Source organism: Alligator sinensis, unplaced genomic scaffold (assembly GCF_000455745.1).
Source record: "Alligator sinensis unplaced genomic scaffold, ASM45574v1 scaffold432_1, whole genome shotgun sequence".
In the NCBI taxonomy this organism is placed as follows: domain Eukaryota; kingdom Metazoa; phylum Chordata; order Crocodylia; family Alligatoridae; genus Alligator; species Alligator sinensis.
This window is the reverse complement of record NW_005841998.1, coordinates 2767783-2793888: the sequence shown is the minus strand read 5'-3', so window position 1 is coordinate 2793888 and position 26106 is coordinate 2767783.

Genomic DNA, 26106 nt, shown 5'->3' with positions numbered 1-26106 from the left:
GCCTCAATCAAAGTCAATTTGTGCCTCAGTCAGCACAAATCTATTGTTTCGCATAACACATGGGTGCCTATTTCTTCCAACGGCCACTTGAGCAGACAGAGCTTTCTACAGATGAAACGAGAGAACAGAACTCCGGCCGGTGCCATTTGAAAATCAGAAATCATAGACAGGAGTGTCCAAGAGACTGACTAATGCCTCAAAACTAGTCACCTGAATCAAAAGCTACATTGCATGAGCAGGAGACAAGGCTCCAAAACCCCTCAGGCAGTGCTGGAAGAGCTGAAAGAAACTCACTCATTTCCATGGTCCATGGACCCCTAGGAGCAGCCTCAATGTGCCCTCTTTTAAGATTACAGAAAGAAGGAAAAGTCTGTTTTCAGCTTCTCCATCGTTCCTGCCCTCTCACTCAGAGACCATAAGTGCCCTGAAGAAATAGACAGGCCATTTGTCTCTGTTCTGCTTCCTGTTGCTTAGTGAAAGTGGACAGAGGAAGCTCTTCCTCTTGCATCGCACTGTTCTTGGGATCTGGAATGAAATCCTCCCTCAACCTCTCCCATACAAAGCCATCTCACACTTCTGCTCCTCCTATGTGAGAGACAGAAAACAGATGGAAGGATAGCACCAGGCAACCATTAGAACAGGGAGGGATGCCAGGGATGAGTTGAGTTTTCATACTAATCATGTAAAAGTTTTCCCTCTGGGGAAATAAACAATACATAACAGGGTAAGCATGGCCCAGCTGCTATACACAACATACCCTGTTCAAGATTGTTATTTCCTGGAATCACAGGCCTGGCAGTGGCTTCAAGGGTTATCCAAGTTCAATTCCCTGTACTACTGATGCAGGATTCACTGTTCCTAAGTCAGCCAAGATAGAAGCTCTCCTTCAAAGCCTCCCATGACAAACGTTCTGAGTACTGTCTGTACTGCTAGTGTAAAAACCTTTTTAGCCCAAAAAAGGACAGAGAAAAGTTAACCTTTCAGGACCCTGGCTAGGCCTGAAGTGCTTCAGACCACCCCAAACTACCCAGAACTAGGGAAGCCATTAGCAATACAAGAGTTTATGTCCAGGGAAAGGAGGCACAAGGTGGAACCCTTCTCAAGAGTCAGCCTCCTGAAATCCACCCCTAATTCCACCTTGCCAAACTTCCTGCTCTGCTTCTTGCCTTGCTTTTCTTCTGTACCACTTCATACCAGGGAACACTCTGGGTGTTGCAGAGAGCCCAGAAGCCTGAAAATGTGCATCTGAAATAAAGCAAGCAGGAGCAGGAAGCTTTCTGCCTAACAGGCAGGAGCCCAATTGTGCATCTCTAAGAAAGCATCGCTAGGATTGTGCAAGCTCCAGAGGTGACAGACCAGGCTAGTGCTTTATCTGGATGCTCAAGCTTTTAAGGATTCAAGTCTAGCATTGAAGTGAAAATGATACCTTACCTCATAAAGTTTGAGTGTGGGTTATAAAACGAAAGCTAACACTTATGCCTCTATGGAGATACAAGTGCAAAGCCAAATGTATTCTACAAAAAATTCTTAAGGCTATAGATCAACGTTAATGTCCTACTATATCAACCTCTCCCACTGCCATCCTTGCAGAACCTTCCCCTTTGTACCCTTCTCCTATTCTCATCTTCAAGTGTCTCCTCACTTCCTCTTATGCCTATATCACCCTGCTTGTACTGGGATATCTCCTTCACACCTTTCCACAAACAGTACTTCTTTGCAAAAATGGCACACCATCAGTCACCACCTGCCTTCCAACAAATGCATCACAAAGTACTCCCTCCCCACTTGTGAGCTGACCTTCCAGATAGCACATCTGAAGCCCGGCGGTACATTTCAAAAGTGTGTGCAGGTACGAAATGTTAGTCTACCAAAAATGTTGCTAATAAGAATCATAGAAAATTAGGGTTGGAAGGGACCTCAGGAGGTCATTTAGTTCCCTGCTCAAAGCAGAACCATCCCCAACTTGATCATCCCACTCAAGGCTTTGTCTAGCTGGGTCTTAAAAATCTCCAAGGATGGAGAGTCCACAACATCTCCACTGGGTAACCTGTTCCAATGTTTTATGACCCTCCTAGTGAGAAAATTCTTACTAATATGTAACCTAAACTTCCCTTCCTGAACTTGAGACATTGCTCCTTGTTCTGTAATCTGCCACCACTAAAAACAGTCTAGATCCACCCTCTTTAAAACCTCCCTTCAGGTAGTTGAAGGCTGCTATTGAATCCCCACCCAGTCATCTCTTCTCTAGACTAAATAAGCCCCATTCCCTCAGCCTCTCCTCATAAGTCATATGCTCCAGCCTGCTCACCATTTTCATTGCGCTCCACTAGACTCTCTCCAATTTGTCCACATCCTTTCTATGGCGGGGGGCCCAAAACTGGACACAGTACTCCAGATGTGGCCTCGTAAGTGCTGAAATGAGGAGAATAATCACATCCCTGCACCTGCTGGCAATGCTCCTACCAATCTACCAATACAGCCCAGTATATCATTAGCCTTCTTGGCAACCAGAGCACAGTGTTAGCTCATATTCAGCTTATTGTCCACTGAAACCCCCAGGTCTTTTTCTGCAGAGCTGCTGCCCAGACAGTCAATCCCCAGCCTGTACAAGTCCATGGGATTGTTCTGTCCGTTCTAAGTGCAGGACTTTTCACTTGTCCTTGTTGAACTGCATGAGATTTCTTTTGGCTCAATTCTCCAATTTCTCTAGGTCACTCTGAATCCTAGCCCTACCTTCAGTGTATCTCCTACTCCCCCCTCTCCCACTGCCCACCCCCTCTTGGTGTCATCCACAAATTTGCTAAGGGTGCACTCTATGCCATCTCTCAGGTTTTTGGTGAAGATATTGAAGAAAACCAGCCCCAGGACTGACTCCTGGGACACCCACTTGATACCAACTGCCAACTAGACATCGAGCCATAGATTACTACCCTCTGAGTCCAGTGCTCCAGCCAGTTTTCTATCCAATTTACAGTCCATTCATCCAGCCCATAATTTCTCAGTTTGCCTGCAAAAATGTTGTGGGAGACTGTATCAGAAGCCTTGCTAAAATCAAGTTACATTACATCCACTGGTCTCCCCATGTCCACAGATCCAGTCATCTCGTCATAGAAGGCAATCAGCCCTTGCTGAATCCATGCCGACTGTTCCTAATCACCTTCTTCTCCTCCAAGTGATTAGAAACGGATTCCTTGAGGATTTGCTCCATGATTTTTCAAGGGACTGAGGTGAGATTGACTGATCTATAGTTCTCTGGATCCTCCATTTTCCCATTTTTTAAATACGGGCACTATGTTTGCCCTCTGCCAATCAACAAGAGTTTTCAAAGATGATGGTCAATGGCTCTGCAATCACATCAGCCAATGCCCAAAGCACCCTCAGGTCCATCCTGTCTGGCCCCATGGACTTGTATTTGTCCAGCTTTTCTAAATAGTCCCTAATCTGTTCTTTCACCACTGTTGGCTGCTCACCTCCTCCCCAAACTGTTACCAGTCTGGGAGCTGACCTTGTCTGTGAAGACTGAAGTGAAAAAAGCATTGAGTACTTCAGCCTTTTCTGCATCATCTGTCACTAGTTTGCCTCTCACATTCATTAAAGCACCCTGATCTTCCTCTTGTTACTAACATACTTGTAGAAACCCTTCATGTCCCTTGCTAGCTGTAACTCCAATTGCGCTTTGGCCTTCCTGACTTCATCCCTGCATGCCTGAACAATACTCTTATACTTCTCCCTAGTTGTTTGTCCAAGTTTCCACTTACAAGCTTCCTTTTTATGATGTAATTTACTGAAGAGCTCCCTGCTAAGTCAAGCTAGTCTCTGCCACACTTGCTAGTTTTCCTGCAGATCAACATGGTTTGTCCTTGCACTGTCAGTAAGGCTTCTTTAAAGTACAGCCAGCTCTCCTGGACTCCTTTCCCCCTCAGACTGGCATTTCATGAGATCCTGCCCATCAGTTCCCTGAGCAAGTCGAAGTCTGAAATCCAGGGTCCTTACTCTACTGCTCTCCATCCTTCCTTTCCACAGGATCCTGAGCTCAATCATCTTGTGGCTGTTGCTGCCCAAGTTGTCATCTGCTTATACATTCCCCACCAATTCTTCCCTTTTGGCTCCTGTAGCTTCTGGTCCACTTCCAGGTCTACCGCCGAGCGCACTGGGGACCCTCCCACATTTCTGTGGGATGCTCCATCTGCCCCAGCATCTCAGCATACATGATATGCCTGGTACCTTGAGGTATGTAGAAAAAACAGTTAAAGCTGTGTCTATGTCCAAATCATCGAATCTCTCTGAACCGATTCAGAGGGTTCCAATTCGATTCAGAGAGATTAAAGGGTCTCCTGATTTGATTTGGATTCGGAGATTCAGCCGCTGAATCGGGCCGAACCAAATCAGCAACCTGAGTTTCACACAGCCCTATCCACTAGCTGTTTGAAGAAAGCCTCATCTACCTCATCCTCCTGACCTGGTAGTCTATAGTAGACTCCCGCCACAATATCACCCTGGTTGCTCTCTCCTCTGATCCTAAACCAGAGACTTTCAACAGGCCTATCTCCACCTTCATACTGCAACTCTGAGCAATCATGCAGCTCTTTTACATAAAGTGCAACTACTCCTCCTCTTCTCCCCTGCCTGTCCTTCCTGAACAGTTTGTACTCATCCATGACAGTGCTCCAGTTGTGTGAGCTATCCTACCAAGTCTCTGTTATTCCACTCACATCATAGTTCCTTGACTATGCAAGGGCTGCCAATTCTTCCTGCTGGTTTCCCAGGCTCGGTGCATTTGTGTACAGGCACCTGAGGTAACTAGTCAATTGCCCCAATTTCTCAGGAAGAATGAAAACACCTCCCTTGTTGCCCCCTCCTGCTTGCTCTTCCTCCAGGTCACCAACTTCTCCACTTACCTCAGGGCTTTGGTCTCTATCCCCCGGCAAACCTAGTTTAAAGCCCTCCTCACTAGGTTAGCGAACCTGTATACAAAAATGCTCTTCCCTCGGTCAGGTGAATCTCATCTCTTCCTAGCAATCCTTCTTCTTGGGATAATTATCCCTTGGTCAAAGAAGCCAAAGCCCTGCTTCCAGCTAAAACACAGGCAATATGAAAAAGACCTGCATTGACCCACATTTATTCATATTTTGCAGTGTTACAAATAATCATTCTTACAGCATTCACAACATTAAAGATATTATTTTCAAGCCCGAAAGACTCCAGTTTATTAGTGCAAGATTCCAGAATGTATAGCCATTTTGCAGAATTACAGCTTCAAACTGCTTCCTACAAATAGTGCAGAATCACTAGTATTCAGTGTCATTTGTTAGAAGTGTAGGGCAACTGAAGCATGGCCATCAGTAATTATAAAGATTGTCCTGTCAATAGAAAAAAAGCATTTGATTCGTACACTACTATCCTCTTAAAAATATTACTTTCCACTCATCCATGAATGAAATGGGTATTTTGCCTAAGCTGATAGTCCCCGATTCATAAACTAGAACGTAGCTTCTATCACACTATCATTCAGAAGCATAAACTGCCCATGTCATAATCAGCTCTGGAAATACTCTTTCAGCTGAATGCTGTTTCAGCTGAATCTTCCAATACATGACTGCAGCCCATTTTTTAAAGGAAAAGGATGTTCACCTAATAGTGACTTGTCTCTCCACCCTGAAGCAAAGCTTACAGATAAAGCCATTCCCCTCACACTTGGGAGGGCATGGGGAGAAGAGAGAAAGGTAGAAGGACCATTGCCTTGTCTCTGGTGAGCAAAGGATTAAAATTATTATAAGCTTCCCCCCATTTTGCACAGGCATCCATGGATTGGTTGGGAAACTAAAGGAGCAAGGAATCAAGTCAAACTCCACACCCAAGGTAATAGGACTAGGCTTAAAACTTGACCTATAGAGTACAGAAGCAGAAAGTAAGCACAAATAAAATAGTTTCATTCTGAGGCTGTGAACTGCAAATCTATGTGCCACTAAGTTGGTAGAATGACACAGCTAAAATAGACAGTAGTTCAGCAAGTAGTCTTGACCTTCAGGATATCATTTATACTAAGAATATTATAAGCTCAGTCCATGTACTCTGCGGCACCAATGCAGTGTTCATGAAGTATCCTTCATTCCCACACTGCCCATGCCCACACAAACGCATACAAGTACACCCTCTCAAAATGCTCACTGGCATAAAAAAAATTGTTGTTTATTTTCAACTGTGATTTTGAGTCCCTGCTACATCACCCAGGTCAAGACACATGTCTGACAGCCAAGAAGATGCATTTTTGGTCCAACTGCAAATGTAACTGCCCAGAATCACACTCAGTGGGTGTGTCTACACATGCATTGAGATGCTTTTCCTAAATTTTGTAACCCCCAATGTGAAGTACTAAACAAATGCACATTAGGCTGCCTTAATGTGTGGTAATAATTGTGCACAGTTTGTAGATGACACTCAGTGCACAGTAATCTATTTTACTGTGCATTAATATACTAGCACGCTTTTTATGTAATGTTTTAATGCACAGTAAAGTAGGCTACTGCACACTGAAGTGCATGTGTAAACATGTCCAGTGTCACCAGGGAGCAAATCATTCTCAGTAGAGGAATCCTGGCTATGCATCTTCTCACCTAGAGAGGTTGGACCACAGCTTTAGGCTAAAGTGTGCCTTACTGATTTCCTCTCCAGTTTCTCTCCAAAAACACATATTCTTTTCAAAGATTAGAGCCATCTTGAAGGTCAAAGAGCTGTTCTAATTAAAGCTCCCACAGCATCACATGTATCAATGTCCCTGCGCTGACAAGTGGTGGCGGTGGTGCTTTAACTAAAGTTTGTCAAACAAGCTTTAGTTAAAGCGTCCCTGCTGCCATTTTTTCAACAAGGGGACGCTGATACACATGACACTGGAGTCTGCTCATACGTGCTGTAATTACGGTGCATCAGAGCAGTCTCACTGCATGTGTATAGGTGCCCTTAGGTCCAAATCTGCACTCAGCCCTGGATCAGGCCCTGTGACTGGACCCACCTCTAACTGGCAGCAGAGCACACCTACCAGCCCCACTGATCCTGCTTCTCCTGGCCTCCCAGGGTACTGTCCTGGTTCCTTTCCCTGCCATAGACTGATGATAAATAAAATACAAAATGTATTCACTCAATCCAACTCATCATCATCAAGCCTCCTCATTCTGGTCCAATCGTGGTACTCAAGTTCCTAAGTAACATGTTGCTAGAGGCTCTTTGCCCTCCAAAGTTCAGGCCCAAACTGCCCTCTCTAGCTCAAGAACCAAGTTTATAGTATCCTGGGCTCCACCACATCCAGTCATATGTTCTCCTCAACCAGGCCCAGAGGTTACTTCTTAGCCTCCTAATCAGCCTTATCCCTTTTGCTGCAGTCTGCTCAGCTGTGCTTCAATTACTAGTATTTAGCTCCTTGGAGCACTGCCCCTATAACTGATTGCCAGGCAGCTTGCCCAGCCCACTGCTTACAGCTTCATAGTTTCAGTCTTTTATCTTTCCTTGGCTGCTTGCTTCCCTGAAGCTGGCCCCCAACTACTGCCTGCAACAGAGAGCAGCCCTATACAACACTCACTCTCAAAGTAATAGGGGTTAGATGCCCCTGTTATGGGCCCCACAGAGGAATCAGGCTTAATTTGTGAATCTAAGACAGCTTGAGGCATGAAATAGGCACCTAGATGTTCATTTCAGCCAAAAGAAAAGTAGTTCAGGGCTTGCCCAGTGGCAGAACTTTAAGCATCTAAACATGTCATTGGCAACAAAATTAAACATCTGTGGACTCTTGGGCAGTTAAGAGCAAAATCTTATCACCTTGGCTGGGCACACAGGTTGATTTTGTTTAAGTCCCAAATAGACAACTAAGGTACAAGTATGATAAAGGCCTATAAATGCCCTCATTATCAGTGTAAGTAAGACATCCAAGCACTTCCACTTTGCTTTTGTCCTCCTATCTCAGTAGAGAGAGGGTGGACAAGAGGGCTATCCTCCTGTGGATGTCTGCACGGCTACTAGCCCACCACTCAGACAGACTGCACAGAGCCCAGACCTGCTCCCAGCAGATGAATCAATCCCTAAGCTCCCGGCACAGGGCAGAAAACACGGCATTGCAGATGGTGAGTTCAGCTGCCCACCCAGGATGCCAGCAGACCCACACAATCACTTGCACAGAAAAGTGGAGAAGGAGCTGTCAGGCACCAAGCAGGGAGGGACAGCCACCCCACACAAGCTACTATTACCCACTCTCCCCCTTACTTCTCCATAAGCAACCAAGGAGCCCCATTCTCCCTTCATTGTGGAGGAGGCCCTCTTCAGTCTCATCCCAATATCATGGCCAAATCCTGGCAATGAGTCCATGCCCTAAAACTGTTCAAAAGACTTGTGGGAGCTCACCTCTTCAGGGCGTAGAAAGGGAATATCTCCATCCATCGGAACAGAGTCACTCCCCCTGACCCCAAGACTTGTGCAGCTCCTCTAAGACCTCCTGCCGGAGTGATTCCTTGTCCTATAGATAACTTACAGCTCCGTCAGCCACTGAGATGTACACCCCTCCACCCAGCCCCCAGCCAGCTCCATCTGCTACAGCTTCTGTCCTCCTCATAGGCAGTCGACCCTTCAAAAAGCCTCCCACCAATCTCTCCCAAAACATCACTTCCCAGCTGGGGATAAACCTCTAAAGCAGTGGAGGCCTGACTATAGGAGCAGGCAGGAGGACAAAGAATTCAGGGATATCTTCAGAGCCCGCCCCGGAGATGCCCATCACAATCACACCCCCAGAGGCACCACTGACCATACCACCAGCACCCACACCACCACCACCACTGCCTGAGGAAGAGATCCTTGGGGAACCACCGTCTTCCCACAGCACAAGTCCATGTCCAGCAGTACCACATGGTCTGCCCACTGTAGGCAACTGTGGCAGAGCATTGGTAGCATGGAGCAGTATGGGGGGCAGTGTGGAAATGGCTTCCCCACCAAGAAAGCACTAAAGATGACAAGGGGCCAGCCCTTTAGCACTACAGCCCCTGGGCACTATCACAGCATGGCAAGTAACATCCGCTCCCTGTGTGGTCACTATAGCCCCTCCTGATGCTCATCCCAACAAAAGTGACAGTGCCTGGGACCACCACTTCAAGCAGAGTCCATCAGCCAAGTCCCAGACAACTTCATATGGAACAGGCTAGCGGGACCCTTCATCTCCACACGGCTTCTGCAATGAAGACAACATCCTGTGAGCATTCAACTCACCTGGAGCACCACAGGTGTGTCTGGTCTCTGTCTGTGGGCTGACCATGCACCTAGCCAAACACCTCCCTCATCAGCTAGTTTAATATTATTAATTAGATAGTATTTCCTAGAGGTAGGTCTACTGTTAGTTCAACACAGGTTTGGGGAGGTGGGAGTGAAAGCATTCTTGGTCAAAGCTCTTTGCTATGAAATTCTTCCTTCCTGAGGGACTTTGCTGCTCCATTGCTGAGAGTCCTTGCAACATAATGCAATCTATTAAATAATTAATATACCTTATTTTGCTTGGTGTACTGATTTTTTAATGGAGCCCATCAGCTAGTCTCTTATTTTTATTTTGTCAAGTTGCATGTTGCTACCCCATTGTCATTCATATTTTGCTATTAATTGACCTTTTACTCTACTGGTAGCCGAGTCTGGTTAGGTTTGCTATTTTGTCCAATCCTTTATTTCAGATCAACTATATAGTGTGGACCAGTAGATGCTGACACAAGTATATTTCCTGATGCTTGCAATATATAGCATTAAGGCACCTGTGAACAGAGAAATGTTACAAACTTTTGGCAAGTGCAAGCTATAGTACACTCATAAAAATGCATACACACATTTGGTTTTGCATGTAAAATGTACATGTAAAAGGAAAAATAGCAAGTTGCACGTGCAACACAGTGGTGCAGGTGCACCTTTTTATTTTGTGCCAACTCTGCAGCCCTAGGAATCGGTGTGAGAAAAAAAGGGAAGTTCCCACCTTTATACAGAAAATCATAGGGCCAAACAAGCCAAAAGGAGGGAACAGGTAAAAATAAAGAAACATCAACGCTGTGGTAGCATATACTTAGCACCTTAATTCCGCCCCTTCCCCATCCCCAGCCCTCCGGAGGTATCCCCAAAGAGGCCATTAGTCCCTAGACTGCTCAAACAGCACCCTGAACCTGCCCCCAAGTGTCAGTCCAGCTTCTTTAATCCACAGCCCTAGCTGACCAAGCTAGTGAAATCTCCAGCTCCACTGTGCACTCCCCTGTGCAGGGCTGACCAGGTTCCACCTGCATGCTGCTCTCTCTTACCCTTACTCCAGCCTTAATCTTCCTCTTCCTTTTTCCCTTGCCTCCCAGCACCTGGGGGTTTCTGGGTGTTGCAGTCCAAATCAACAGTCAGCACAGCTCTGCAGCCTGCCCCTGGCTCCTCCTGCTGTTACATGCATTACATTCACATTACAATTTTAGCAGATGGACTTTGAATTTGATATTAAAAGGGAGGCTTGAGCTAAGGGGATTAGATTAGATTTTAAATAGAAAGTGGGAGCTGTTTAACTGTGATAATATTCTTCTACACCACAAAGAGATCTGATCCACTCACTCCTGGTTTCAAACTTTGATCTAAAAGCCTTTTTTCCATCTTAAAAATTGAATTTAACTTTTCCTTCACTACATATGTAGATCTTAGCTATGGATGAGTTTGTTTCCATGATGAATAGGAATGGCTATACAATCAAGAGGAACTGTTCTTTGCCCATTAAAAATCCCTAGAAATATAAGTTTGTGTTTGAACAGGCACAAGTGTAAAATTCTCCTTCAACCCAGTAATTTTATACTTGGTTAAAAAAGTCCATTCTGAAAATCAATAAGCATATCCTCCTCTTTCAAATTATACTATGATGCAATTTTGCTAGAGAGACATGTATTTATTTCCTCTGTAGCTCTCCTAAAAGCTGTCTCTACAAATTAGATCAGACCTTGAATTACTTTCTCTTTTGTCTACCCAAGAAGAGACGTCTCCTTCTTTAAATCACATTCATTGATAGAGGTTCCCTCTCTCTGCCAATATGGCAGAATGGTTTAGACAAACACACAATCCTTTTGCCAGCTGTACAGAAGAGGACCTTTTGAAATTCAGTAACCTTTCGTAGACCTCAAATTCAAAATATGAGCTTTAAAACTTTCAGTTTGTTCCCAGAACTCATTAGGGGACTGGATGGCCCAACGGACTGGCAAGAGGGAAAGTAACCTTTTATCTTGAAGTTATTATATGTTATAAGAAAAATTACGTGTACATGTAAACTGAAGCCTGGTTGGATAAAACACACATTATTTGCTAAGTCTATCAACAGTTATTTATACTGTACAATAAGCAGATCTCCTTTTATTGTATCAGCATGCATCAGACAAAAGGCATATGTCATTCATTTAAGAAAATATAAATGCCATTTAAATTGGAACCAACCATAGACACAGATAATACTGTGTACTTATATCAACCACCGCTCTCACTCAAGACCTCAAAATACCCTCAAGCCTTAAGTCCCTCAACAACTGTGTATGGCAGGTAAACTTGATGTTGAGAAAACTAAAACGCCCAGGAATTAGGTGATTTGCACAAGGTCACAAAATGAATAAGTGTCAAGGTTATGAATAAGGTCTATAAATTGGATCTCCCAATCTCCTGCTCTTAACAGTAGACCACAAAGCCACTCTACACTGACAGAGGATTAGTGTTTCTTGTACTGAAACAGAGGTTTGAGCTTTACATCTGCATTTATAAAGGCACCAGGAGAAAATTATCTTGTGGCAAGGCTCTATTCGATTGACATTATCTTGAAATGTATGGGATTTCTCATTTTCATGAATAATTCTCTCAACACCTTATCAGCCTAGCTGTCTACTCTAGATTAGAAACAGATTATTCCTTTAGAGTACAACTTTCTCCTGTACCAAGGCATTCTTTCTTTGTAGATACCATTAGCAAAAATAAGGTCTGAATTAGAGATGCAAAAATCAATGCCATTACAGAAAATGGAAGAAATCAATCTACAAGCTTGATGCCTCCGATATCACAGGGCTTGGTAAAGAGTGCTCCATCTTTGGAGATATTATATCAAGAGTGGGCAAAATGGCAGGTCCAGCCAGCGGCTGGACTTCATTTCCCAGCAGCCCCTTCCCTCCCCTGCCCAGCCATGCACCCTGCCAGCACCACTGGGACCGGTCTCCATAGAAACCCTGGTCCCACACTGTCATTGCACCACCGCTTCCAGGATGTCCTCGGAAACTGGCCACAGCAACGTGGGCAGGGGCTGCTGGGAAATGGAGTCTGCCATGGGCCCAATCCGGCCTGCAAACCAGACTTTGCCCGCCCCTATATTATATGTAATCCAGAATCTTTCCATTTTAAATTTATGAAGCCTCATAAATTACAACTTTGTTATAAACTGATTATTGTGCTCATTTGTTTATGTTTAAAAATTGCTAAAAATGGGTTTTGGTTTTCTAACAAAAACAAATAAATAACGTTCTGAGGAATGGATTTTTTTTTAATACATTTTATCAGAAACACAATTTTCCACCAGAAATAAAAGGGCAGAGTAATTCTAAGTAGGTCTAGCCAATTGCTGCTTGCTGAAAAATTTCTTACAAATAAGATCCTTTCCTCTAAGCAATACCATGCAATAGCATGCCAGGTTAAGGACAGGACTGCAAGCCTAAGCCATGGTTGATTAAAAAATGCTTGAAGGGCCATTTTAATAAATTTCTGAGCCAACCCAAACACAGCAAATTTGAGATTACCAGCAGGAACATGTAGGACACAAAGAACTGAAACCCAATTCAATTTGTCAGCTAAATCCTATAAAGGCCTTGACTCAGATTATCACTCAGAATCCTACACATTTCTACCTCAGAAGCTTGAAAATGGTTTACCATATTTACTCGAATAGAAGATGACTCTGATTATAAGTTGCCCCCCAATAAGTAGATTCTTTATACGAATTATTTATAAATTTGTTATAATTTTCCAGGTATAGAATCCAATCATTGGAGGGTGCCTTGAATTTGTCCCCCTCCCACTGCTACAGCAGGTAATATATCCAGCATATATACAGCAGAAAATAAATCCGGGAGGGGGCAGGGGGGGGCAGGTAGTTCCTTTGCTCCCTGGTTCCCCCCAGCTTTTTCTCCTGGCAACCTCTTCCCCCTCTCCTTACTGTCAGACCAGGCTATCCCTCAGCACACTGAAGTGAAGAGCAAATTTAAAAACAATAACCTTGAAATTAAACATAGCTGTAACAATTTGTACAAAGCACCCATACCCTTAGATCATCCAGAACTGATGCATGTTACCTTTTTTTTTAAACTGCTCCAGGTCTTAGCACAAGTACTCTATAAGCAAGCTTCTGAGCAGCACTTGGGCACCTATTAATATGTAGTACAAAGTATGCATAATATTACTCCAAAACCAAAAGGCTCACGATTTACCACATAGTTCATCAGGCTGGGCCCAACCGGAATCAACAGCATTTCATACCATAGTGACCCCACAGTTCAGCACTGCTCAATGTATGTGTGTACTCCACATACCCCCTACAAAGGATCCATGTGCTAATTAACCCCCACTCATAACAGGAATTGAGTGTTCTTGTCACGAGACCTGGGATGCTCCAAAATGTATATATATATATGCAAATGAGACAAGAGACAACCTGGCTTCACTTCATGGAGAGTGGGGCCACACTAATCCTATGCACCAGGCTGAAAGAGGGGGTGACAGAAGGATTTGGGGTGAACTGTATGCAATGGCATGGCTCACCATGACTTGAAAAAGAGTCAGCGATGAGGGGGACTACACTTAATGGATGCAACCCTATTTCTTATAGAGATGGGCTGTACTAACCTATTCTCATGGTACATTCCCATCAGCATGTGAGCATTGTGTTTTATAGTTATGCTTAATGATGGCTGCATTTAATCATCTTCATAGTTGGTTTTAGATTGCTGAGCACATGCTGCTTTTGGTAGCAGCTTAATGATAGACAATGTATTTAGTGAGCTTTCCTTGTATGTGATTATAAGGGACTTTTTTCCCCATGCAAAATGGGGGGATGGACTTTATTTTGTATTCAAATAAATACAGTAATTCCTCTGCCCTACTGCATTGAATCAGTGATCCTGCTGCATCTAATACATACATTATGACAACCCAATTTATAAGGAAAAAAATGAAAAAGGGAATCAACTCTTTCAAAAAATAAGGCAACAAAATTAATTTATTAATGTGACCATCCCAGAAGAAATGTATTTATACGTATATGCCATACTCAGCAGAGATGCATGAACTTTAGCAACAAAGGCCTACAGGATTTTTTAATGGACTCAAATCATAATATATTTAAGCTTCCAAGTAAATGTCAGAGAGATACAAAAAAAAACTTAATACTGAGGAATTACAATTGCCAATGTTAATAAAATGCCATTATGAAAACCACCACCCTATAAAGCAAAATAAAATACAAGGGACAGAAAGAAAGAACAAAGTCTTAAAAAAAAATCTTAAAATGATCAAACGGTAAGGTTAAGCCTGAGCATTCTTAAACTTTGAACTAATTGATACACAAAGTTTCAAGCATCACTGGTCTACTTCAGACATCAGCTGGGCTTTATGCTTCACCCTCTTAGTGACAAAATCTCCAACGGTTTCAGGAGCTGCTCAAGAAGACTCAAAATCATTACAATTTAATAAACTATCACATGGGGCAAAGAAATAATTCATTTTTCTACTTCATCTTCAAAGTCCCTCATGTCACTAAACAGAAAGCGTAACGACATCAGAAGTATGCAGTACAGAATCAAAACCCCAGAATGTCAGCAATTTTAATACGTAAATACACTGGACCATTTTTAAAAATAGAAACAGAGTTCTATGGGTGTACGTGTGGGTTAAATTCTCAATGAGCAAACAGATCAACAAGAAATAGACATCAGGTTGTCGGGCAGCTGGCAAAGCAACTGGGAGACAATTAACTGGTCAAACTTATATGAAACTGGATGCAAGGGGGAAGAATTTTTGTGGGTGATATCTTTTACTGGATATCTCTAACATTACACCACATAAAACTGAAGAGCATTTCTCTACCTGTAATAGGGTAACTTTTGAACACCACTCCCCTCTAGCCCTACTTTCTTATTCTCATATTGGAATGGTTTAGTCTAGGGCAGGGGCGTGCAATTATTTTGGCCGGGGGGCCACTTAACAAGTTTGGGTGAGCTGTCGAGGGCCACATGGGTAGCCCTACCCCTTGACACTTGCCCTGCCCACAGCCACCATACTGGGACCAGAAGTCCCGCCCCCTAAGCCCTGATCTTTGCCATTGGAAGTCCCTCCTCTTACCCCCCTCGCCCCCCCACAAATACTCCTTTTGGAGGTGGGGATGTCATCTTAGAACCAGGAAAAAAAACAAATCAGATGCTAAAAGTCAATCACCTACTATAACGTATTTTAATTTTATTACAAAATTTTTTGTTATAATCTGTGTTTGCATACTGTATATAGAAGTAACTGCATAACTCAAAAATAAACTCTTACTCTTGTATATTGCATGAGGAGGTGTGGGGTATGGTTGGGGTGTATGTATGGTGGTGTGTGGGTGTGTGTGTATGGTGGGATTTGTGGGGGAAGTTGAGAGGGTGTGGCTGTGTGTGGGGCATAGCATATGTTGGGGTATGTTTATATGTTGGTGGGTGTTGTGGGGACAGGGTGTGTGTATGATCTTTGTGGGTTGTGAGGGAGGGTGGAGGGTGCGGGGGCCCCCTACACACTCCCCCACATGGCACGCAGCCCCTGCTACCAGCAGCAGCAGCAGGCAGGGAGGGTTCAGGGTGCTTATGCACAGCAGCAGCAAGCACCCTACCATGTGATCCTCCCTATGCTGTCCTGCTCTGCTCCTATAGCATGACCCTTTCTCACCTGGGTAAAGTTAGTACCACTTCCTTCTCTTGCACCATTTTCAGCAGCATGGAGAAGACTGGCCATAAGTTCTTCATCTTGATTGCCTATGAATTTCCACTGTAGAATAATATGACTTTTGCTAACATCAGCCTTTGAGCTGCATGTGGTGAAATATGAATGTTTCCAGATGCTGCTGTTAGTGGCAAACAGAGAGAAATCTTTTGGAGCCTCATTCAATTATATATATATATGCCTGTATTTGGACATCATGCACTGGGGGGGATGCAATATTCCCTGTTCTTCCTCTAAGATACATATATACTTACTTTTTCCATCTTTCTTTTTGTTCCTTATATTTTAACGCTCTCAAGCATACTAGATAATGATCATTGTTGTCACCATCATTCTACATATGGAGATTTGTCTTCCTCTTCTTCATCACTCATTAGCACTACCCAGAGCTATGCCTTTTGACTCTACTTTTTTTATCTCTGTTCTGTGGTACACCCAGTCTAGTGTGAAAAAGATTCAAAGTCATCATTATTCTACATTTATCTGCACTGAACTATCTTTCTCATCTATTATCCTTTAAATGATCTAAAGCTTCTCTGTATCTGGCTGTATTCCTCCTCATTATCTACTATTCCACTCTCATCCGTTTCTGACTAACTCTGCTCTTTGTTCTCTGCCTTTCATTTTCTGAGCCAAATATCAGTTCTGCTCACAATGATCTAGATGTTCACAATCAAAAGTCACATTAATGCTTTTCTGAACATGGTGCAGATAATAACAAAGCTTTTTTGTTATTTACATTGGCTCCTTTTTTATATGAAATGCCCCAGCTGCTCCACTAGAATACACCTTTTTTTAACCAAAGTATTGAAAAAACGGCATCGCTGCCTCATATGTAATGACACACAGAAATTTGACTTTCACTTATTCCCATCTTCATCCTTAGCATTCATATTTAATGTTACACATATTTGGCTCTGTGACTCTCTTTAATTTTGTATGATGAACAGTACGCACATTAGTCTGACAGATCTTTTTCTAAAGCCGTGTCATCACTTATCAGCAGTGAGTGAGCTATCCTTGTCATATATTTATTAGTTTTGTAAAAGATTTGCCTCTTTGCATGTATAAACTGACTGCATTCTTCATCAGCAATTGTCAAGATTACCACTGCACTTTCACTTATCTCCTTTAGTAATGTATCAGTTTCTGACTCCCCTCATTCTAAGAGCGCCACGTTCAAGCCATTAACGTTCACCTTGGATGTTGAGCTCTCTCATAAATAGTTAGTGGTGGAATTGATCACAAATTTATCATGCTAGAAAACTTTCAGCTGTTTCCTGTCAAGAATTCAATTTAACCAATCAGTCTTTGCACAAACATTGATTTTCAGAGACATCAAGTGGAGAGCTAGCTTAGTGTTGAACTGATCTGCAATATGGCTTCTCAATTTGTGGATAGTAAATCAGCTTGGAGGGGTTGTAACCATCTTCCTCTACTGCACAGCTAAATGCAAGACATGCCAAAATTCTGAGGTGGGGGAGGGCAAGATCCATAGGGCTCTGTTACAGCAATGGTTCACAACCTTTTTAGACTTGAGGCACCCCTCGATGGACTTGAAGCACCCCTTAGAAAATGCCAGCTCTGGGTTTTCACTTGTTTTCTGACTGCAGAAAAATAATAGAGCAATTCTTCCATTGCAAAGAACTCAGAAAGGCCACACACAACAGGTCAGAATGTTTTTCACACTGTGGATTCCTATTTGAAACCTTGCAAATAGGATAGGAATCTCTCAAATCATATGAATCATGTTTGAACACCTAACAAAGCTAGCATTGCATTGTACCCTACAACACCCTTGAAAGGATCTCATGGCTTAGAAAAACTAAGCCAGTTCTAGATTATATAGACAACACTGTTCCTGTACTCTTGATTCTTGGGATCAGGAAAAACAGTAGTCCCACTCCTCCATATCCATAGGTGAAATGTGTTTTGAACAAAACAAAGTAAGAGCTCTACCCTGGAAGACCATCAGCTTGATCTAACAAAGTGTAATGTATTGTGATGTTGAATGTCATGTACTGTAATGTAACATGAACCACAATGCCCAGAGGCCTCCAGGGGACTCTGTAGTATGAACTGAAACTCCCAGAAGCCACCAGGGGACAGGATGAATGGACTGCAATGTGAACTACAACTTCCAGAAGGCAGCAGAGGGTGGGTGGGGCAGAAGGAAGCAGAAGGAGCAGCAGCAGAGAGAGTCAGAAGGAGCAGGAAAGCTAGGAGTGTGAGCTGTTACAGCGGGGACCAGATGTGGAGCCTAGGCAGATGGCAATTAAGCATTTTATGTGACCAGAGACTGGTTTGCAGCCCTCTGGAATTGTGAGAGGGTCCAAGTTTCTCCATTATATATCATGGTGTTAGTGTTTTATGAGTTACCTGTTCTTGGGTGATCTCACCACAGTATCACTGTTGGCTTCCTGTTACCCAGATCCTAAGTGTATGGACTTTCATGCCAGTGTTTATTTGCCTGTGCCTGTCCCCCTCTCCTTAGCCTACTGGCTTGTGACCCTAGTCCCCACCATCCCCTACATAGAAGTGGGAACTTCCATTGCCTGCTCTCTGTGCCATTTCCTGGCATTGCAGGATACCGGTTCCTGGGGTTGCAGGGATCAGTACAAAATGCAAATCCGACATACATTCTCTCTCAAAATTTCAGGCAGAGTTGAAGGGCTCGAACTTTTGCCCTCCACCTTTCTTCTCTCTAGGGTAGCTTTTGAATTTTACTATAAAAATAATACCAGCTACATTAAAATGAGCTTTCTGCACATATATTAATATTGTATACAGTTGACTAGCAACTGTTCCTTGTCCTTCAGTTATGCAGTTGCTTAAAAAAAGAAAAAAAACTTCTGACCAAGACTGAGTAAATATACCAACATAAAGGGAATAGCACAGTACTCAGCCTTTTATCTCAGTAAAATACTATATTGTTCTGAGATTATGGGCAAAATTCTCACTTGTATTGTATTCCAAATAAACTTTGCAAAGTGGATGCGAAAGGTTCCCGTTTTTGTACACAGGATTTCATGCCTGTTTTGCCCAAGTGCAAAAGACCACACAAAAAGAACGAGAACAATGGAAAATCCAGCACACTGAATTTGATGCGATTTCTTTACATTTGTTTTTCCTCTCTGTCTTGTGCCCTACAAGCCATGCATCTTGCTGTTGTAGATTAAAGAGGTAGGTACCTGGTTATAGAAGAAGGAAGATATAGCATGGCCCTTACAACCCTTTAAACAGAACTTTGAGTAGGGACCTGCCAAATTCCTGGTTGAATGATTTTCACAGAAAACAAGAAATCACTCTGTGAAAAATAGCAGGCTCCATGAAAAACAGTGGGCTTGCTGCAAACAAAAGACAAAACAAAACAAAACAAAAAAACTTACCTGCAAGCAGAAAAAAGGGTGGGAAGCCCTACAGCTGAAGCATGGGGGCGGGGTGGGGGGAGCAGCAGAAAGAGGGAGCAAGCCAGAGGCTGAGCCTGTGATGTAGGCTCAGTCCAGGAGCCAGTCCGGGGCTAGTGAGGGAAGCAAGAAAATTTTGGCACCAGCTTTTAAAGTGCCCATATGAATACTGATACAGCCTGCTGCAGCCTGAGGATGATTCTTCACCATGACCACTTGGAAGAAATCCTCCAAGACAGCCAAATATGTTTCAGCACTGGACCATGTAAGGTAGTATCCTACAGGAACCTTGCATGCCTATTGAGACAAATTGTTCTGTACCGTCTACACTGTGATATGGGATGTGTCAAGAAAAACCAGTAGAAATAGACACTTACAGTCTGAGGCACATATAAAGTGAAAGGCTGTTGCAGAGGCTGAAGCTCAGAGCAAGAAACAAGTAACCATATCCTCACTTTTGAAAAGGACCACAGAAACCAGCTTGGCAAGGCAAGAGGCTGCCTTTTCCCCCTATGGAGGCTTTTGCAGCAGTGAACATCCTGCTGGAGAAACTTGATCACACAAAATTAAGGGATTACCTGAACCAAAACATGCCAAATGCTAGAAGTTTTCTGTGTGCCAACAAGCTTTGCCAAGACTATCTCCCTGCAGTGATTGCTTCACATGAACAGTCCACAAAGTCTGCATTGGCAGTGTATGAATCCTTCTCCATTGTGGCCAATAAAGCTACTGACCCTCAAGGTAACTTCATGCTACATATTTTATTTGTACTGGGGAGCTGGACAGACCAGGACCTGCCAGTGCTTCATAGCCAGTCCACCTCACATCTGTCAATGTTTCTACTGTGTCAAGCCATGGTGAAGGTAACTGACAGCTATGGCTTAGAATTTAACAAGATTTCAGCATTCCTGTCTGAAAATGCCGTGTACATATGCAAGGTTTTCTCTGATGTGCTCCAAAGAATCCTGACCAATGCAGTTCATGTCACCTGCAATGCATATATTCTGTCTTTAGTAAATTACATCTAGCACACACATTTCCCCAATGTGGATAGGCTGGTGTCCCCCCTTCAAGAAAGACTTCAAGCACTGTCCAGGCCGTAAGGTCCAGTACAGTGAGTCCATCACCAGTCGAAGTGGGGGCTCACATGCCACTGCCACCACAGCCTACGAGCAAGGTGGAATGAGTGGTTCAGCGTGGTCCATCGCCACACCAAGCATACGTAGTACTAACAGCAGTTTGTAAGTGAGGAGCTGAAAATCACACCCAGCACACAGTGCATGCTTAAGCTTCTCTTAAGGCAAGGGCAACATTCAAAATCAAATGATGTTTGGGGCTGAAAAGGCCACCCAGTTCATGGAGCTTCAAATGTGGTTTGAAGATCAGCAGGCTATGATACACCATGCACACAACAAGCTGATGGATTTGATTATCTGGGTTGAAGACATGGCATCACAAGAACTATCAAGCTGACCGCATGAAAACCAGCAGAGACAGAACCTGTTCCAGGCAATAGCTGTGAAGCTGAACCAGTATTACACATACAACCTATCACTGCCACAGTGGTTCAGACAACTGGCTGCTGCCTTCCTTAGTGCTGTTTGTATTTTGGACCCCAACCAGGTGCCTGTTCTGAGTTGTAATCCTCAGCTACTGAAATCAATTCCTGGGTGGCAAAAAGAGCATGACAGCAAATGCGCTGATTACGTGAACTTTGTCAAAGAGCGTTGGATGCCTGTGCCTGTGTTCTGGGACTCTGTCTATGACCAGTTTCCCTATCTCTGCACCCTGGCAAAATGTTGTCTCCCCATTCCAACAAACTCAGTGGACACTGAGCATGGCATCTCAGCATACAGATAAGTGTTTACCCCATAGAAACAGAGAACGTCTGAAGCTACTGTGGCTGGATGCAGCATGCTAACATTTAATAGCTAGCATGAATTAGTATTAGTCAGTAAAGTATATATAGCTGGCATTACAATTCACATTGTGTATAGCTTTAATTTCATAAGATATTTCAGTTTAGAGTATAATTCAATGCTTAGATTGCTTTATAATGCATCAATAAATGGCTTCTGCAGGCTTAATCCCCTGATTAAGCCTGTAGAAGCCATTATGGGAAACATTATTAAGCAAGTAAGCCACAGTTTTGGGTCATCTGGCAATCTACAGGGAGAGAGAATCAGCCTGCCAGGACCCCTTGGCCAGAGGCTCAGGGGTGCCCCACCACACACAGCCTGCAAAAATGGCAGCCAGTCCCAGGATCTGCCCACCAAATTGGCCCGCCGCCTCCTCAAGTTCGGTAAACTCCTACCTGTGAGACATGAAAACAAACTGCCAGAACCCACCTGGCTAATGCACTTTATTTAAACAATATTTTGCTTAAAGTTCACCAAGCCTAGAAGCTAAAGGCAAGTTTGCTTAAAAATAACAGAACAAAACAGCTGGGGACTCTGTTCGATCAAATATACAACTCCACTCACACACAGAAAGCTTAAAATTATCAAACTGAACCTGAACAATGACATTCAACACTGAAATTCAAAAGAAATGGAAAAATAAAATCTAGCTATATTAATTGCCTAGCTCCTGTAGCAGGCCATGGCAAAGATTCAGTTTTATAATCTTAAATATCACCCTATTTCAAATGCCTTATACTAAAGCCAGTGTTAAATTTATCTCTGATATTTCATTATTAGCCCACTTAGGCCCAGCAATGTGGCAAGGACAATGAGGCTTATTTTAAAATCAATACAAAAAAGCACAGAGCCCTTCAAAAATACAAAGGGGGAAAAGTTGCAAACAAAACAAAATGTAGCTATACCATGTATTCAGAGAGACACAAACTCAATAATAAAAACCTGGGCAATATGACATTAAAATGTCATTCTGAATTACAAAGTCTTTATAACCTTCAGGTTCTGTGCTAAGTGCCATGTGGCTTACAATTAGGAAACAGAGACAGAAAAAGGTAATGCCCATGATTGTGCAAAAGGCCCCTTTTCTAGCTGGGGAAGATGGTACAATACATTCCAGATGCAGTAAACCTGGAGTATCAGTTGCAGAAAAACAAGGCAAAATAAAAGACATCCTCCTACTTTCTTCTGAGCGAGGAAATAAGTTTGAGATCATTGGGTAGCCTCTTGAAGCTTCATTGAAAAAGAAGTGTCCTGGCTGTGAGCATTGCTGTTGCTGAGGATTCTGAAATGTGATTGCAAAATGAACAGCATCAGAATACAAACAGCAGTCACAAACACACAAAGAAAAGAAACTAACCATTTTCTTGGGAGAATGAGCTGTGTATTAACGGCCACAACCAAGAGCTGAGCCACAGTCAAAATCCAAAAGCAAGACTTGGGGAATAATGAAACATGAGGAGCAACAGGAACAGAGAGACCAGCTGAGCTTCAGGACCAAGATTAATCAGCCTAGAACCTAGACCAAAGACGAAAGTATGTCAACTTGCTTGAGTCCTGCTCCCAAGTGCTGCCCCAAATACCTGGGAGCAATTCCCAGCAGCCTCCCCCATCATAACCAGACCAGATAAAACTCCCTAGGCCTGCCACTCTATCCACTATCTCACTACCCCAGTGGGGAGCAGATTCTGCAACCCATAAACTAGCCCTGCAATCTTTCCAGGATTTCACCCAATAAATGCATTGTGCATCAGAGTGTGACTGCCCTGAACCCCACCCCGCCATTAATAGCACCACTTCAACTGAGCTTCCTTAAACTATCCACTCAGTCTAACTGAAAAAGAGAGAGAAAAACATCTTCTGCATATTTCCTTGCTCATTTGGGTACAAACAAGGAGAATATCATGTAAAACACCTAATACAAAAACATTATATTTAATGAACTTATGCTGAAAAATGAGTGGTCTTATTTCCAAATGCGCCTCCAGATTTTTAAGGGGAGATAAGCACTCTCATGCAAGTGGTACTATTTTTTTTTTTAAAAGATGCCATTAATAAAACAGAAGAGCTTAACAAAGGTGAGATGATACAGGGTTAAAGATATTTCTTTAAGAGCCACCCCACTTTATTTTCCTCTCCTTGAAGGCCCAGTATCATAAATAACATTTTCCAAGCAAGGAAAGCCCCCTTTTAACTAGGACAGCTAGTGTTCTAAATCCTTTTCAACATCCCCTACATTAAGTTTGCTACAGTGCATATTACACCACTTCTTAAAGACCTCATCCTACACATAGCATCTCTCTAATTACCTATTCCTATTCCTGAACACTTCAGAGCATCTTGTGACCAAGTTTCTAAACACCTTCCAAAAAATTCAGTGAACCTTCTTCAACATAAATTTCCAGAAGGAAGAAGTCAAATTGCTTGCTCCAAGGTCATACAGGAAGCCTGCAGTAGAACTGGGAACATAAGAATCCCTTGCTTCCAGTCCTGGGCAATGGCCATCCATCCCACGCCCTCCTTCACTTGCCCCCAGTATCAGAATGAATATGAACAGCGAATACCCGCACCGAACATCTCTGGATAACTAGTTAACCAGACTCATCAATGAACCATGGTAGATACCCTCAAATCACAGGATTGCCACTGAGTTAACCAGGCAGCTGTTTATTGGATACATTCAACTTCCTATATTATTTTTTGTATCTTAAATGCAATACTACCTGTCAATGACATACTGTCTTAATATATATATCTGACTACCCTGGCTAAAATCATAGCAGGCACTGTAAATGAAACTACAGTTTGTTTTCCGTTCAAAGTAAGACCATATAAAGCTGTAGCTGTTTTTACTTTGATCTGTCTCATAGGATAGGAAATCAGGGGGAAAAAAATCACCTCAAGGAGTTAAATCTATCGACTGCACAGCAGTATAACCCTGTGGGGATGGGGGCTCTGAATCTGTAGACTTAACAGCATGAGTTCTTCCTGTGCACAGATAATGCAATTGCACATCAGAGGTAATAAATAAAGGCTCTGCTGACTTTAGCACCCTTTGTTCATCTAAAAGTATGTACAGAATATTTGAGGTAATATTTTAGCACAGAATTCACCTCCCACTAGGCTACTGGATTTTTCTGCAGTAGCATCCCTGGAGATTTTCCTTCACATTAGACAACTAAACACACCATAACATAAAGGTGCTTAAGAGGATGGACTTAACTGTTTGAAGTTCTTGGGTGGTGAAGTTACTCTTAGTCGGTCTTTTTCGCTGGATCATTTATCAGATCATTTTGTCTTCTGTTAACCTGCCGATGTGGGAGGAAAGCTAACCTTTGCGAGAGGCAAAGCGCTGCTCGACCTGGTACTGGCTACTGGGGATGACCTAGTCGGTGACCTAGTGATCGATGGGAAGCTGGGTGACAGCGACCACGAGCTGATCACCTTCACCATCCGCCGAAAAGCTGGCAAGTCGGTCAGCAATGCGCAAGTCCTTGACTTCAGGAAAGCCGACTTTGACAAGCTCAGGAGGCTTGTCAGTGAGGCCCTAAGGGACCGTGACCACAGGGAGAGGGGAGTTCAAGAGGAGTGGTTGCTCCTCAAGGGAGCGATCCTCAATGCACAAACTAAGTCTATTCCATCTCGGAGGAAAGGCAGCAAGAGGGCACAGCAGCCCCCCTGGCTCTCCAGGGACCTAGCAGATCTCCTGAGGCTAAAAAGAAAGGCCTACAAAGGGTGGAGGATGGGAGTCACCTCCAAGGAGGATTATTCTGCACTGGTCCGGTCCTGTAGGGAGCAGACCAGGAAAGCCAAGGCTGCAACTGAACTCCAGCTAGCTTTGAGCATCAAGGACAATAAGAAGTCTTTTTTCAGATATGTGGGGAGCCGGAGGAAAAGCAGGGGCAACATTGGACCCCTGCTGAACCAGATGGGGCAACTGACAACTGACGCCCAGGAAAAAGCCAACCTATTAAATAGGTACTTTGCGTCAGTCTTTCATCAGTCCCATGGGACACCCATGCCCGCTACAGGGCCGGGAAGTCCGGGTGAGGGTGATCCCCTGCCCTCCATTAATGCTGACTTTCTGAAGGAACATCTTGAGAAGCTGGATACCTTCAAGTCAGCCGGCCCTGACAATCTTCACCCCAGGGTACTCAAGGAGCTGGCGAGCATCATAGCCCAGCCTCTAGCACGGATCTTTGAAAACTCTTGGCGCTCTGGTGTAGTGCCCGAAGACTGGAAGAAGGCCAATGTGGTGCCTATCTTCAAGAAAGGGAGGAAAGTGGATCCGGCTAACTATAGGCCCATCAGCCTGACTTCTATCCCGGGGAAGATCTTAGAAAAGTTTATTAAAGAGGCCATCCTTAATGGACTGGCCGACGCCAACATCTTAAGGGATAGCCAGCACGGGTTTGTTGCGGGTAGGTCTTGCTTGACCAATCTCATTTCCTTCTACGACCAGGTGACCTATCACCTGGACAAGGGAGAAGAGATTGATGTCATATATCTTGACTTCAAAAAAGCCTTCGATCTGGTGTCCCATGATCGCCTCTTGGAGAAACTGGCCAATTGTCGCCTTGGGTCCTCCACGATCCACTGGCTGGAAAATTGGCTCCGGGGTCGGACCCAGAGGGTAGTAATCGATGGAAGTCACTCATCGTGGTGTCCTGTGACCAGTGGGGTCCCCCAAGGCTCTGTCCTTGGACCCATACTGTTCAACATCTTCATTAATGATGTGGACACTGGAGTCAGAAGCGATC